This window comes from Ovis canadensis, chromosome 22 (assembly GCF_042477335.2).
Source record: "Ovis canadensis isolate MfBH-ARS-UI-01 breed Bighorn chromosome 22, ARS-UI_OviCan_v2, whole genome shotgun sequence".
NCBI lineage: Eukaryota > Metazoa > Chordata > Mammalia > Artiodactyla > Bovidae > Ovis > Ovis canadensis.
This window is the reverse complement of record NC_091266.1, coordinates 49,675,248-49,687,551: the sequence shown is the minus strand read 5'-3', so window position 1 is coordinate 49,687,551 and position 12,304 is coordinate 49,675,248. Positions and strand designations below refer to the sequence as shown.

The window sequence follows — 12,304 nt, the reverse complement described above, 5'->3', positions numbered from 1 at the left end:
TTTACATACATGCACTTGACCTTTGACACCTGTATTATACATATGCAGCTAATACATATGTGATTTGTTTTTCTTAGAAAGAATTAAACCTCCCTGAAAGAGTAGAATATTGTAGAAGTTGAATGGGGACTCTTCATTACATTAATCTGCTCAACATACTTGTTCCTATCAGACAAGACATACATATCGTCTTTCAGAAAATCAACTGGGGTAGAAGGGCTCTTAGGGTGAGTACAAATTGACCTCTGCTCAACCCTCTGCAACCCCAGTCCTCTCCCTAGAGCTACATTTCCTCCTTTTCATTTCTCTGTTTCTGTGGTGACTTCCCTATCTTTAACTAAAATGCTTATACCACAATTTCTTATTTTATCAGCTTTAGACATTGCTGACTTCCTGCCCTGATGGATACAGATTTGGCTCCCTGATACAATCTTTACCACCATCCCCTCATCACCACCTGCCCCCCAGCTCCTTCCTCCCTGGCGAACACTCCACCTTCAGTTCCTCCTCCTAGGTCTCCATCCTTTGGGTCACCCCCATCACCTCTGGAGTCTCTGTTGTAAGGTGGGATTTTGATATTCCCATCCTCCCCCTACTTCTCCCCATCCACTCACCTTCCACCCCATGGGCTATTCACCACACCTTTACTTTTATATCACTACATCAATTTGAATATGTCAAAACCAAACCAAAATCCCTGTCAGAGTGCCATATTGAAAGTCCTGTTCCAACATGGTGGAATGTGCAAAGACTGCTAAGAACACAGTAGGCACTTTGTAAACACCTGGATAACTGGGTATTAGTCATGTTTGCCAACATAAAGCTCAAGCAACAGAGGTCTCACCATAGCCTGTTTATCCTTGGGAGGCAGAGAAAAAGTTGGTCAAAATCCAAAGTGTGAAAAAAGACAAAAGGTATTTCACAAACTTCTGTGTTATTAAAAATTAGAAGCACCACATTTACTCAGCACCCTCTCAGAGTTCTGAAAGGTCTCTACAACTGCACTAGGTTTTTAAAAACAAGATTAAATAAATTAAAGCAAGATAGAACCAAAACGCACCATTAGAAGGAAATAAAGAAAATTTAGGGAACGACTTTGGCCTTCTCAGTTTGGCCGAACTGTCCACAAAACTGTTTCTTTATGTCTTTAACAGAGATACAGAATGTTGTGGATGGACCATGGGAGTGGCCCTGTGGCACATTCCTCCTGAGTTGCAGCCTCTATTTCATCCTGCCCTGCATCTAAGTGATGGGTGTGCTTGATACAATCATTAAATTATAGATCACTTTAATCCAGGGACTCAAGGAATTAATCATCTTTGTTTTCTCCTCACCCCCCAGCATCATCCCCTTACTGCACTGGAACCCAAGTCTCCTAAAATGCAAACCAGTTCACTTTACAACTTTGCTTGAAATCCAACAGTTGGATCCAGTAGCTATTTTCTCAGAAGCAGGTGGTTGATGATGGGCTCTGATATGCAATAGGCTTCCCAGGTTGCACAGTGGTAAAGAATCTGCCTGCCAAGGCAGGAGATACAGGAAAAGTGGGTTTGACCCCTGGGTCCGGAAGATCACGTGGAATAGGAAATGGCAACCCACTGTAGTATTCTTACCTGGAAAATCTCATGGACAGAGGAGCCCGGTGGGCTACAGTCAATGGGGTTGCAAAGAGTTGGACATGACCAAGCACGCAGATGTAGGCAAGGCATGGACACACACTGGGCGCTCTCTGGGGTCTGCAGAAAGCAGCCTCTTCCCAGGATTTCGAATAATGCTTCCGAAGTGGGACAACCTCAGATTGCTGTCTGACATGGCCCATGAGGTGGAGAAGTCCTATTTTTCTTATTTGGCCGGAGGGGAAAGCAAAATTGCAGAGCAATTCCATGCCTCACTCTAGTCCTGCAATCATTTGCTGATAGTGGTTAAGCTTGAACCGACCTGTTAATTTCACATGTGGAATCTTGGTCTCTATCTTCCAACACTACCCCCACCCCCAAGGGGTATTTACCTCTGAATCCCCGGAACTTGCGAACATGTTATCTTACTAGGCAAAATGGACTTTGTGATGTGATTAAGGTTTAGGAATTTGAGTTGGGGAGGTTTTCCTGGATTATCCAAGCAAGTCCAATCGAATCATCCAAATCCTTAAAAACAGAGACCCTCTCCTGGCTGCGGCAGATGAGGAACAGGAGATGTGAGTGCAGAGGGAAGGGGTCAGATTGATGTAATATAAGAAGGACTCAAGGGGCTTCCCTGGTGGTGCTAGTGGTAAAGAATCTGCTTGCCAATGCAGGGGACTTAAAGATATGGTGGGTTTGATCCCTGGGTCAGGAAGATCCCCTGGAGGGAGGCATGGCAACCCACTCCAGGATTCTTGCCTAGAGAATCCCATGAACAGAGGAGCCTGGCAGGCTAAAGTCCATAGGGTCACAAGAGTCGAACGTGACTGAAGTGACGTAGCACAGCATAGCGCAAGAAGGACTCAATTTTCTGTCATTGCTGGCTTTGAAGAGTGAGGAAGGGGGTCATAAGACAAGGAATGTGGGCAGTTTCTAGAAGCTGGAAAAGGCATGGAAAAACTTTCTCCCCTAGAGTCCCCAGAAAAGCAGTCCTGCCAACACCTTGAATTTAGTTCATTATGACCTACCGAACTGTACGAGTGTGTCTGGTTTTCAATGACTAAGCTTGCTGTAACATGTTAGACCAATACTAGACAACTAATACCCTGCCCTAGCCCCGACTGGCATGCCGCCAAAAGATAGAAAGGCGACCTCTTCTTCATAACTACTAGATGCTGGACAATTATAAATTGTGTGTAGAGAAGTCTCAGCTATCTGGACTCTTGCTAAATATGTTCTGATGACAATTGAGTTTTTCTAAAAAAGCTGAGGGTTTACTCATTTAAGACCTGAAACATCTTTTAGTTTAAACATGTTGTAAGATGAACATTTTTAACTTTTAGGACATTTCATTTTTAACATTTTGAGTGAAACATTCAAGTTTAACATTTCAATGTTTGGGAAGATTAAGTCCTTTGTGAATCATACATATGAGTCATATATATAATATATATTTCTTTATAGATGTATGAATTTATACATATATATATATTCCTTTCTACTTAAACAGAATGCATTAAACTTTATTTAACATTTTGGTGATGTGTTGGGGGGGATTTCTTACTTTGAACATAAACTATTTTCCCATGTAATAGCATCACCCTTGAGGATCATTCAGTATTGGAAAGCTCCATGTGTTGCAGATTTTCTGGACTGATTCCAATTTTAAAGATTCTATCCTACTTTCTTTATTCTTATCAGATTACATTTCCTGGTTTTCTGTTCAGGTACAGTCACTATAGCTGAAAGGCTACTTGTCTTTACGATAAGTGGCTCCAAGTAACAATGCAATAGGGCATCATAAATCATGTGTTTGCCTTGCATGAATTAAAATGAAATAAAAATATTTTGCAGTTTCCTGTTTGCTACCCTTCAACTCTGATAAATAATTTTCTGCACAAATGCTTTCATTGGTAGTAGCATCCCTAGGGGTCTGTTGGCATGGTGAGAATAGGTAACCGAGGCTACAGGAGGTGAACTGGCAATGGTATCAACCTCTTGATCTGTAGCAAGGCTGATGAAAACTTAGATTTCCTTAGGTCTCTCTCTTTTCTTTGGCCTGGTGAAGCTACCATCTTCCTTTTGACTTACATGGCAAAACCTGCATCTCTCCTGAGTTTTTATACAAGAAGAGAACTGCCAAGTCAGACAAACTAGCGTGATTATGATCTCCTTCCTCAAAATAATACTTCCTTTCTAAAGCCAGGCTCAGAAAATCTAAACCAACACAGGCCTCCAAACTCTAACCACAACCATCTTCAAAAGGCATATGAGACGTTCCAGTTCTTAGCAGTCTGGCTACAGCTGATAGAGTCACCACCTGCTTAAGTGACTGAGACAGGAGGCTCCCTTCCAGGGGGTGATGTGGCTGGAACAAGTTTCATATATGAGGCCTCCCAGCTTATTGGTCCTGAACCTCAGATATTTGATTAACCAAGACGCCCCTATGGTTACTAATCGCTCTTAATACGAAGAGGTGTCAACAAGCCTGTGAGTATCCAGTTGGTCTCCTGAGTTTACTCACCTTAGCCTAGAGAGAGAGCGGGGAGTGGGGGCATGCTTGTTTCTATCGACGTGTGAGAGTGTGAGTCTGGGAGAGTGTGAGCTGTGTGGGATTGTGTACGTGTTCAAGTGCATATCGTGTGTGTGTGAATGTCGTGTTCATGCGAATGGCCAAAGGGGAAGCAGAGAGATGGAGAAATGGAAGCACAGAAGGAAAAGAGACCCACAGAGCAATGGGCTTGGGTAAACACAGATACAGAGAGAGTGAGGGAGTGAAAGAAGCCAGGAGACGGGAAACAAGTGACCGAGGGCAAAGACAGAGGGCAAGAGCAGAAAGAGAAGCGAGAGAGAAGGAGAGACTCAGAGGTGCTAAGTCCTCATCCTTTCTGGTGTTAAGGAATGCCCTTCGGGGGCTTCCTGGAGGTTCAGTGGCTAAGGCTTCTCTTTCCCAATGCAGGGGGCCCAGGTTCAACCCCTGATTGGGGAACTAGATCACTGCATGCCACAGTGAAGACCCATGACCCCTTGTGGAACAACTAAGACCCAGTGCAGCCAAATATATGAAAGTGAAAGTCGCTCAGTCGTGTCCGACTCTGTGCGACCCCATGGACTATACAGTCCATGAGATTCTTCAGGCCAGAATATTGGAGTGGGTAGCCGGTCCCTTCTCCAGGGGATCTTCCCAGGGGATCTTCCCAACCCAGGGATGGAACCCAGGTCTCCTGCATTGCAGGCAGATTCTTTACTAATTAAACCACCAAGGAAGCCCAGCCAAATATATAAATAAATAAATATTTTTTAAAAAGAGAAATGCCTTTTGGGGCACCATGCAAACTCCCCGAAGAGTAGTGGCATTCCTTTGTCACCTTTCTGTCCCCTTATCACATGGCTGCTGTCTTCCTGTCCCCTCTCCCCCGACACCCTCTCCCAACCGAGGTTCTCATCACCCAGCCCAGCCCTGGCTCCAAGCCCCACTGCCCTGGAAGACGGTGATACACAGTCATACCCAAAACCTCACTGTGGAGCCTGTGGTTTTATTTTTTTTAATTTCCTTAGCAACATCAAACAGAGTCAAGCTCGTCCTCTGCTTGGGCAAGGCAAACAGTGGCTGCCCCAGCCTGGGTGTCACCCTCCCAGGACACACACAGTGGATGTGGGGTAGGCGGCTTTGGGGTTGTGGTGCTGAAGAGTCAGGGGCCTGAGAACGAGAACCACGAAAACCAAGTCTGGTCTTTCATGTGGAGCCTCGACCAAGGAGCGGGGTTGACCTGGGAAGGGACACAGTCCCAGCAGGAGCCTGGTCAGGCCTGTGGGACAGGCCATATGCACAGGAGGGACCCAGGCCCATCTCCCCCGCAGACCTCCTGAGACTTGGAAACACAGGTTTCCCTTTTAGGCCAGCGTTTGCTTTTTTTTCTTTTTTCCCCGAAGTATAAAATTAGATGTGCTTTTTAAAAATTATTACTGATGTATGGTTGATTTACGATATTACATTAGTTTTAGGTATACAATAGAGTGATTCAAAATTTTTATACTTTATACTCCATTTAAAGTTATTATAAAATAGTGATACTATTCTCTGTGCTGTACAATATATTCTTATAGCTTATTCATTTTATATACAGTAGTTTTTGTCTCTTAGTTCCCTACCCCTATCTCGCCCTTCCCTTCATCCTTCTCCCCATTGGTAACCACTAGTTCTCTATATCTGTGAGTCTGTTTCTGTGTTATTATTAATATATTCACTGGTTTGTTTTATTTTTTTAGATTCCACGTATGAGATAACATACAGTAATTGTCTTTCTCTGACTTATTTCACAAAGCATAATAACCTTCAGGTCCATCCATGTCATTGCAAATGGCAACATTTCATTTATTTTCTTTTTTTGTGGCTGTGTAATAGTTCGCTGGGCTTCCCTAGTGGCTCAGTGGTCAAGAATCCTTCTGCAAATGCAGAAGACCCAGGTTTGATTCCTGGGTCGGGAAGATCCCCTAGAGAAGGAAATGGCAACTCAATCCAATTTTCTTGTCTGGGAAATCCCATGGACAGAGGCACCTGGAGGGCTATAGTTCGTAGGTTGCAAGAGTCGGACATGACTTAGCAACTAAATAATTGTCCATTGTAGCCAGGGTTTTCTTTATGTACATCAAAAGGAGTTGCTCTGGATCAGTGGTTTCCAAATGGCTCTGGGGACTCCAGGGGGCTCCAGGGTCGATGGATGGGGGTAGACCAGTAAGTCCGGAATCAGTGTCCTCTCTGCTCTGACCTGAGCCAAATCCTGTTCATGATTTACTTTTGTTTGTTGACTACTAAGGGAAAGTGAGCCCCCTAAACTGGACGATGTCAGCATCCCTGACAGATTCTACTCCAGAGGGTGGCTTAGGGGACAGGAGGGAGGTTGAAGGGAGAAACTCACTGGGACTCTAGGACAGAGTTGGCAGTTAACTTTGGCAGAGGATAAGCCCTCTTTATTCGTGCGATTAAGGGCTCTAGACTCTTTCTGGCCAGCCCCGAGCACTGCAAACTCACCCATAGAGGCTGATTTCTGGGGGGCAAGTCTCCTCTGTACACGGGCTGGAGGAGGTGGAAGGCTGCACCCCACCCTGAAGGACACAGTCTCATCACTCTAGAATTTCTGAGCTGGGAAAATCATGAGTTGACACAGTGCCTAGCCATAAGGGAAGTTCCTTCCTTGAAATCAGTGCTATCTTGATGATTACAAATGGTGCAAGAAACCAGGAGGACCAGATGAGATGACTCTTTGGGTCAGAAGATCAGATTCAAGCTCCCTGGGATGGCAGTGACTGTGCCCCCCAGCCACTGGGCTCAGCTGTGTCCTTCCACGCCTCGATGGGACCTTCCCTCTTTGTCAACGAGCAGATATTATCCCTCAGGGTGTGTCACTGGCATTTGTCATTTCTGGGTTGCTAAGCTGCCCCTGCTCCCCCAGTGCCTACTGAACTAGCCAATCGCATTTTCTGGAAGGATCAGAAAGCAGACAATCAATGCAAAAACCAACCGTCCTGTGTTGAGTTCTCCTTGACTTCTCTTCTTTTTCTCTTGGATTTGGGAGCTTGGGGTGGGAGGGACCAGCCTACATGCCGAAGTGGGTGGGGGAAGCATTCACCACCAGACTGAAAAGTGACCAACCACTCAAAAGCCAGGTGGATGAATCTGCTAAATCAGTGAAATGGCATCCTGTTCCATTTGGAGGGCACAGCAAACACAGATGTACGAAGCAGAGTGGTAATTACATCCACTGCAGAAGAAGATGCTAACTATTTAAATGCCTCTCTGGCATCGATTCTTATCAGGGCATTTTGTGATGTTGGGTTTTACAAGCAGTAAACTTGTGTATTGAGTTATTTTTTTCCTCTCTTCTTAAAACAGTGCTGTGTCCACAGTGCGGGAAGGTGTGGGTCGGATGGATTGAAAACCTAGTATTGACATATATATACTATCACATATAAAATAGATAGCTAGTGGGAAGCTGCTGTATAACCCAGGGAGCCCAGCCTGGTGCTCTGTGATAACCTCGAGCAATGGGATGGGATGGGGGAGGGAGGCTTAAGAAGGAGGGGATGTATGTATATATAATTATGGCTGATTCGCATTGTTGTATGGCAGAAACCAACACAGCATTATAAAGCAATTATCTTCCAGTTAAAACATAAAACTTTGCTAAACATTGCTGTGTCCATATTTTTCCAGGTAATAGCTGGGAGCAGGAAATGGCAACCCACTCCAGTATTCTTGCCTAGACAATCCGATGGACAGAGGAGCCTGGTGGGCTGCTGTCCGTGGGGTCACACAGAGTCGGACACGACTGAAGCAACTTAGCATGCATGCATGCATTGGAGAAGGAAATGGCAACCCACTCCAGTATTCTTGCCTGGAGAATCCCAGGGACAGAGGAGCCTGGTGGGCTGCCATCTATGGGGTCGCACAGAGTTGGACACGACTGAAGCGACATAGCAGCAGCAGCAGCAGCAGCAGCAGGTAATAGCTATGTTCCCTTCATGTCAGTCATCAGTTGCCTTCACCCGCTCAGCCTCAGTTCTCACACTGGAAAGTTCTTTACCATGGTCATCTCTTAGCTAGAGGAATCACTTCATAACTGGACCATAGTTTACTCCTGTTTCCAGGAATAACCATCTCAGCTCTCTAGCCTGTGGGTGGTTTGCATATGTGAGTCTGAAGGTATGGCATTCCTCCAAAAGAAGCAGCTGTATCCTTTCCCCAGACCAGGGCTCTCATCTCCAAGCTGCTTGCCCCCCAACACAGTAGGGGGCACAGGGCCGGCTCCCTTGCCTCCCAGGAAGCACAACTGCCATATGGAAATGCTCTGGTTGCAGTTTACCTTTATCAGACCCATCCCTGCTCTGCCCTCCTTCTTGCTCTCCCATGGAGGTTTTCCTGAGAGGCACTCTCTCATAAATCACTTGCCTCAAACTCCTATGTTTCTGGAACCTTAACTAAACCAGTAGCACTCCACCCTCGTAACCTATGCGTGCTAAATGACTTCAGTTACGTCTGACTCTTTGGAACCCCATGGACTGTAGCCCACAAGCCTCCTCTGTCCATGGGATTTCCCAGGCAAGAATACTGGAGTGGGTTGCCATTTCTTCCTCCAGGGGATGTTCCCAACCCAGAAACTGAACTTGCATCTCCTGCATTTTGGCAGGCAGGTTCTTTACCACTGAGCCACCAGGGAATCCCTAGATGCTTATATAATGGTCAACTATTTATTGACTTTGTGGTCTCCCACATGTAAAAGAAAGCTCAACAAACAAAACCGGTGTGAAGGACCTGAAGCCCCTCAGACTATTCTTCCAAAATTTCCTTGTTGAGCCTGGTTCCATCCCCTACCCTCCCTTGTTTAAACTCTTCCCACCATGGCTCTGCCCACAGTCTGGCTCTCCTGACCCTTCCCTCCTTTCAGATCCCCCTTTACCTTCTAGGGTATTAACTTCTGCCCATTTCCAAAGCTCAGCTGTTTCTTTGTCACCTTGTTCTTTGCTCTGATTCACTACTTGATCAGCATAAAGCCCAGAGGTTGATTTGGGGATATTTACTGAATTCTTCTTGGCCAGGCCAGTGGGGGCAGGGATGGGGTACAAACAGAAGCCATGGGGAAGGGATAGTGAACCCATTTTCTAAGGAACAGTAAATATACTTCCTATTCACTGCCCCTTACAAAGTATTTTTGTCATGTCCAATAAGGGTTTTTATCTTTCTCAGACTTTATGTGTTTGGATCCTTGTTCATATTCTCATGAAATAGTGAAATGCAATTCAGTTCGTCGAGTTCAACAGACCTAATTGGAATCTACTATGTCGCAGATGCCATTCAAAGGATCAGAAATAGCATCAGCCCTCAAGATGCTTATGGTCTGGGCAGAAGGACACAGATGGCAAATGGAGGATTCTTCCCAAGTCACTCAGGCTCCATAGAAGCTCTCACTTAAGCAGAATGGGGGCTCCAGAATATAACAGTTTGTTAGAATGGGGTCTTGTGCCCTAGTTTTGATGACCATTATTTCTCTAGGAGGAGGGTCACTCCCTAACGTGGGGCAGCGTGTAGGGATGCCCCATGCATTTCAGGACATTTAGCAAACCTGATCCAGGTGCTAAAATGCTAGCAGAATCTTCCAACCCATTGTGTCCACAATCCTCAGAAAGGTCTTTATGCATTTCCATGAGCTTCCTGAGGGTACAGTGTTGCCTGATTGAGAACCACTGGGCCCAAGTGTGGATATAGAGCCCTTCCCATACACAGCTTTCCAAGAGACATAACCCTGGGAACTGACCAAGGCCAGAGCAAAAGTGAGAAAGAAGGGATCGGATGCACTGGAATGAATACTCAGGGAGCAGTAGGGGTTGGCTGTGAATCCCCCCAGGCCCCTCACCCAAGCCTAAACCTGTGGGATTTCCAGAGGAGCCCTTGAGATTTCCAGAGGAGCCCTTGAGAACTTTGACAGTGGTTTGATGCAGTTGGGACCCAGGGGCTGGCCTGTCTAAGCTAGAGTCTTAGCTAGAGTCTAAGTTCTGCCGGAAATCTGAAGGCCAGAGAGAACTAAGAGTGTCAGAGGTGGTTGAGTGGGACCCCTGGCTCCCCAGAGTGCTCTATGCAAAATTGCTTCAGAGAAACACAATCAGCTTGCTTATTAGGCAGCAGATTATTTTGGCAATGGCACAGGTTTTAGAATTGCACCCACCCTCCGACCGATTCAGACAATTAGACCACATCAGTCTTCATTTAGATGAACAGCGCAAAGTTCTGTAATTAACATATTGTCGTCAACTGGACGGCCTGCCTGGACTGAAAAATGCAATGTGTAATTTTTTGTGACTGGCTTTCATTGAATGGGATGGGGAGAAAAAAAAGTAAATTAGCCATAAATTTAGAGAGATGGCACATGGTGAAACTTTATGGAAACTGCAACATTAGCAGTCAGAGAAAAGGTCAGTTCCCAGGAACACATGAGAGGAAAATTTTACTTTCTGTGAAGCACCACCAAATCCTATGAGCACAAAAAATGCTAGTTTGAGCCTCAGATGTTTAAGGACAGGTGCTTCCAATTTTTCTAGGAGAGAAAGAAATGATATGAAGCCTCTGAGATCCTCAGGGCTCAAAAAGGCTTCACCAGTCCTAGGCGCTTGCCTAGGAGGTAATGGAAACCCATCAGAGCTGTCTGTGGTCCATGGACATGACTTGCCAGGTGTCTTGATGGCAAGAATGCCGGGAGGTTTGTTGCTTTACTTTCAGTGTCTGGCCAGCGCTCCGGCTGCTATAACAAAAAGACCACAGACTGGGTGGCTTAAGCAACACACACTTTTTTCTCTCAGTTCTGGAAGCTTGGAAGCCCAAGATCAAGGTGCCAGCAGAATCAGTTCTTGGTGAGGGCCCACTTCCTGACTGGCAGACTGCCCATTTCTTGATGTGTCTTGAAGTGTGGTGGAGAGAGGAAGCTCTAATATCTCTTTCTCTTCTTTTTCTATTTTTCTTGGCAGTGCCACACAGCTTGTGGGATCTTAATTCCCTGACCAGGAATCAAACCTGGGCCACCTGCAATGAAATGTGGAGTTCTTATCACTGGACCACCAGGGTTATAAGAGCACTGATCCACCTTGGGGACTGTACTCTCGGGATCTCATCTAAACTTATTTTCCTCCCAAAGGAATATAGACTGAAATAAAAATACTCAATGTGAGAGGTGTCAGTTTCCGTTTTAGTTGGGGAACTTACTGAGGACTATAGCCTGGGAGACAGTCTCTCAGGCAGCTCTGAGGAACTTCTCCAAAGAGGTGGGGCAGGAGGGAGGTCAGCATATATGTGATTTTGGAGAAAGGAGATGTGCAATCAGGCACGCATCTCAGTAGATGCTGCTGCTAGTCATGACAAACCAACATCTTAGTTAATGGCTTTGGTGCTTTTTTATGTACGGGAAGATGCAAGAACTGGGGTTCACAAATTTTCTCCTGAAAATAGCTAACTCCTCAAATACTTGTTTTGCCAGTTTTCCCAGAGCACAGAGTGCTTCACTCCCGATCTCCACCCTGAATTCCTTTTAGGATGTGTTGAAGGTCAGTGACTGCAGTAGCTAATGACTTAATTCTTGAAGAACCAGATGGCAAGGGACATTCTTTTGTTGGCAGGACCCACCTCCAAATACCATCACATAGGAGGTTAGGGCTTCCACATAGGACTTTTAGGGGGAATACAAGCATTCATTCCATAATGTGCATGTGTGCTAAGTCGCTTCATTTGTACCTGACTCCCTGTGGACTATAGCCTGCCAGACTCCTCTGTCCATGGGCTTGTCCAAGCAAGAATACTGGAGTGGGTTGCTGTGTCCTCCTCCAGGGGATCTTCCCAACCCAGAAATTGAACCCACAGCTCTTGTCTCCTGCATTGGCAGGTGGGTTCTTTACCACTTGCACCACCTGGGAAGCCCTCATTCCATAACACATGATTACAATCTTGGGGCACAGTAAAGGACCCTCTCTTGGATGTCCTCTGTACTTCAGTTCTGCCAACACTCAGTTGAGAATGCAGTTGCACCTCTGTGTCTGTGAGTTCTGCATCCATGGGTTCTGCATCTGTGGAGTCGACCAACCTTAGATCAAAAACACTCAGAAAAATGGGAACTTCCCTGGCAGGCCAGTTGTTAAGACTCTGA

At 45.7% G+C, this 12,304-nt stretch overlaps 1 long non-coding RNA gene across 1 annotated transcript; it reads left to right on the top strand.

The window, feature by feature from the left end:
• The first annotated feature begins 3,858 nt into the window (after positions 1-3,858).
• LOC138427754 (uncharacterized) lies at positions 3,859-11,335 on the top strand. The gene is made up of 3 exons (XR_011252158.1): positions 3,859-4,109; positions 7,834-8,132; positions 11,136-11,335. It is a non-coding gene; the product is annotated as an uncharacterized lncRNA (long non-coding RNA).
• The last annotated feature ends 969 nt before the right edge of the window (positions 11,336-12,304 follow it).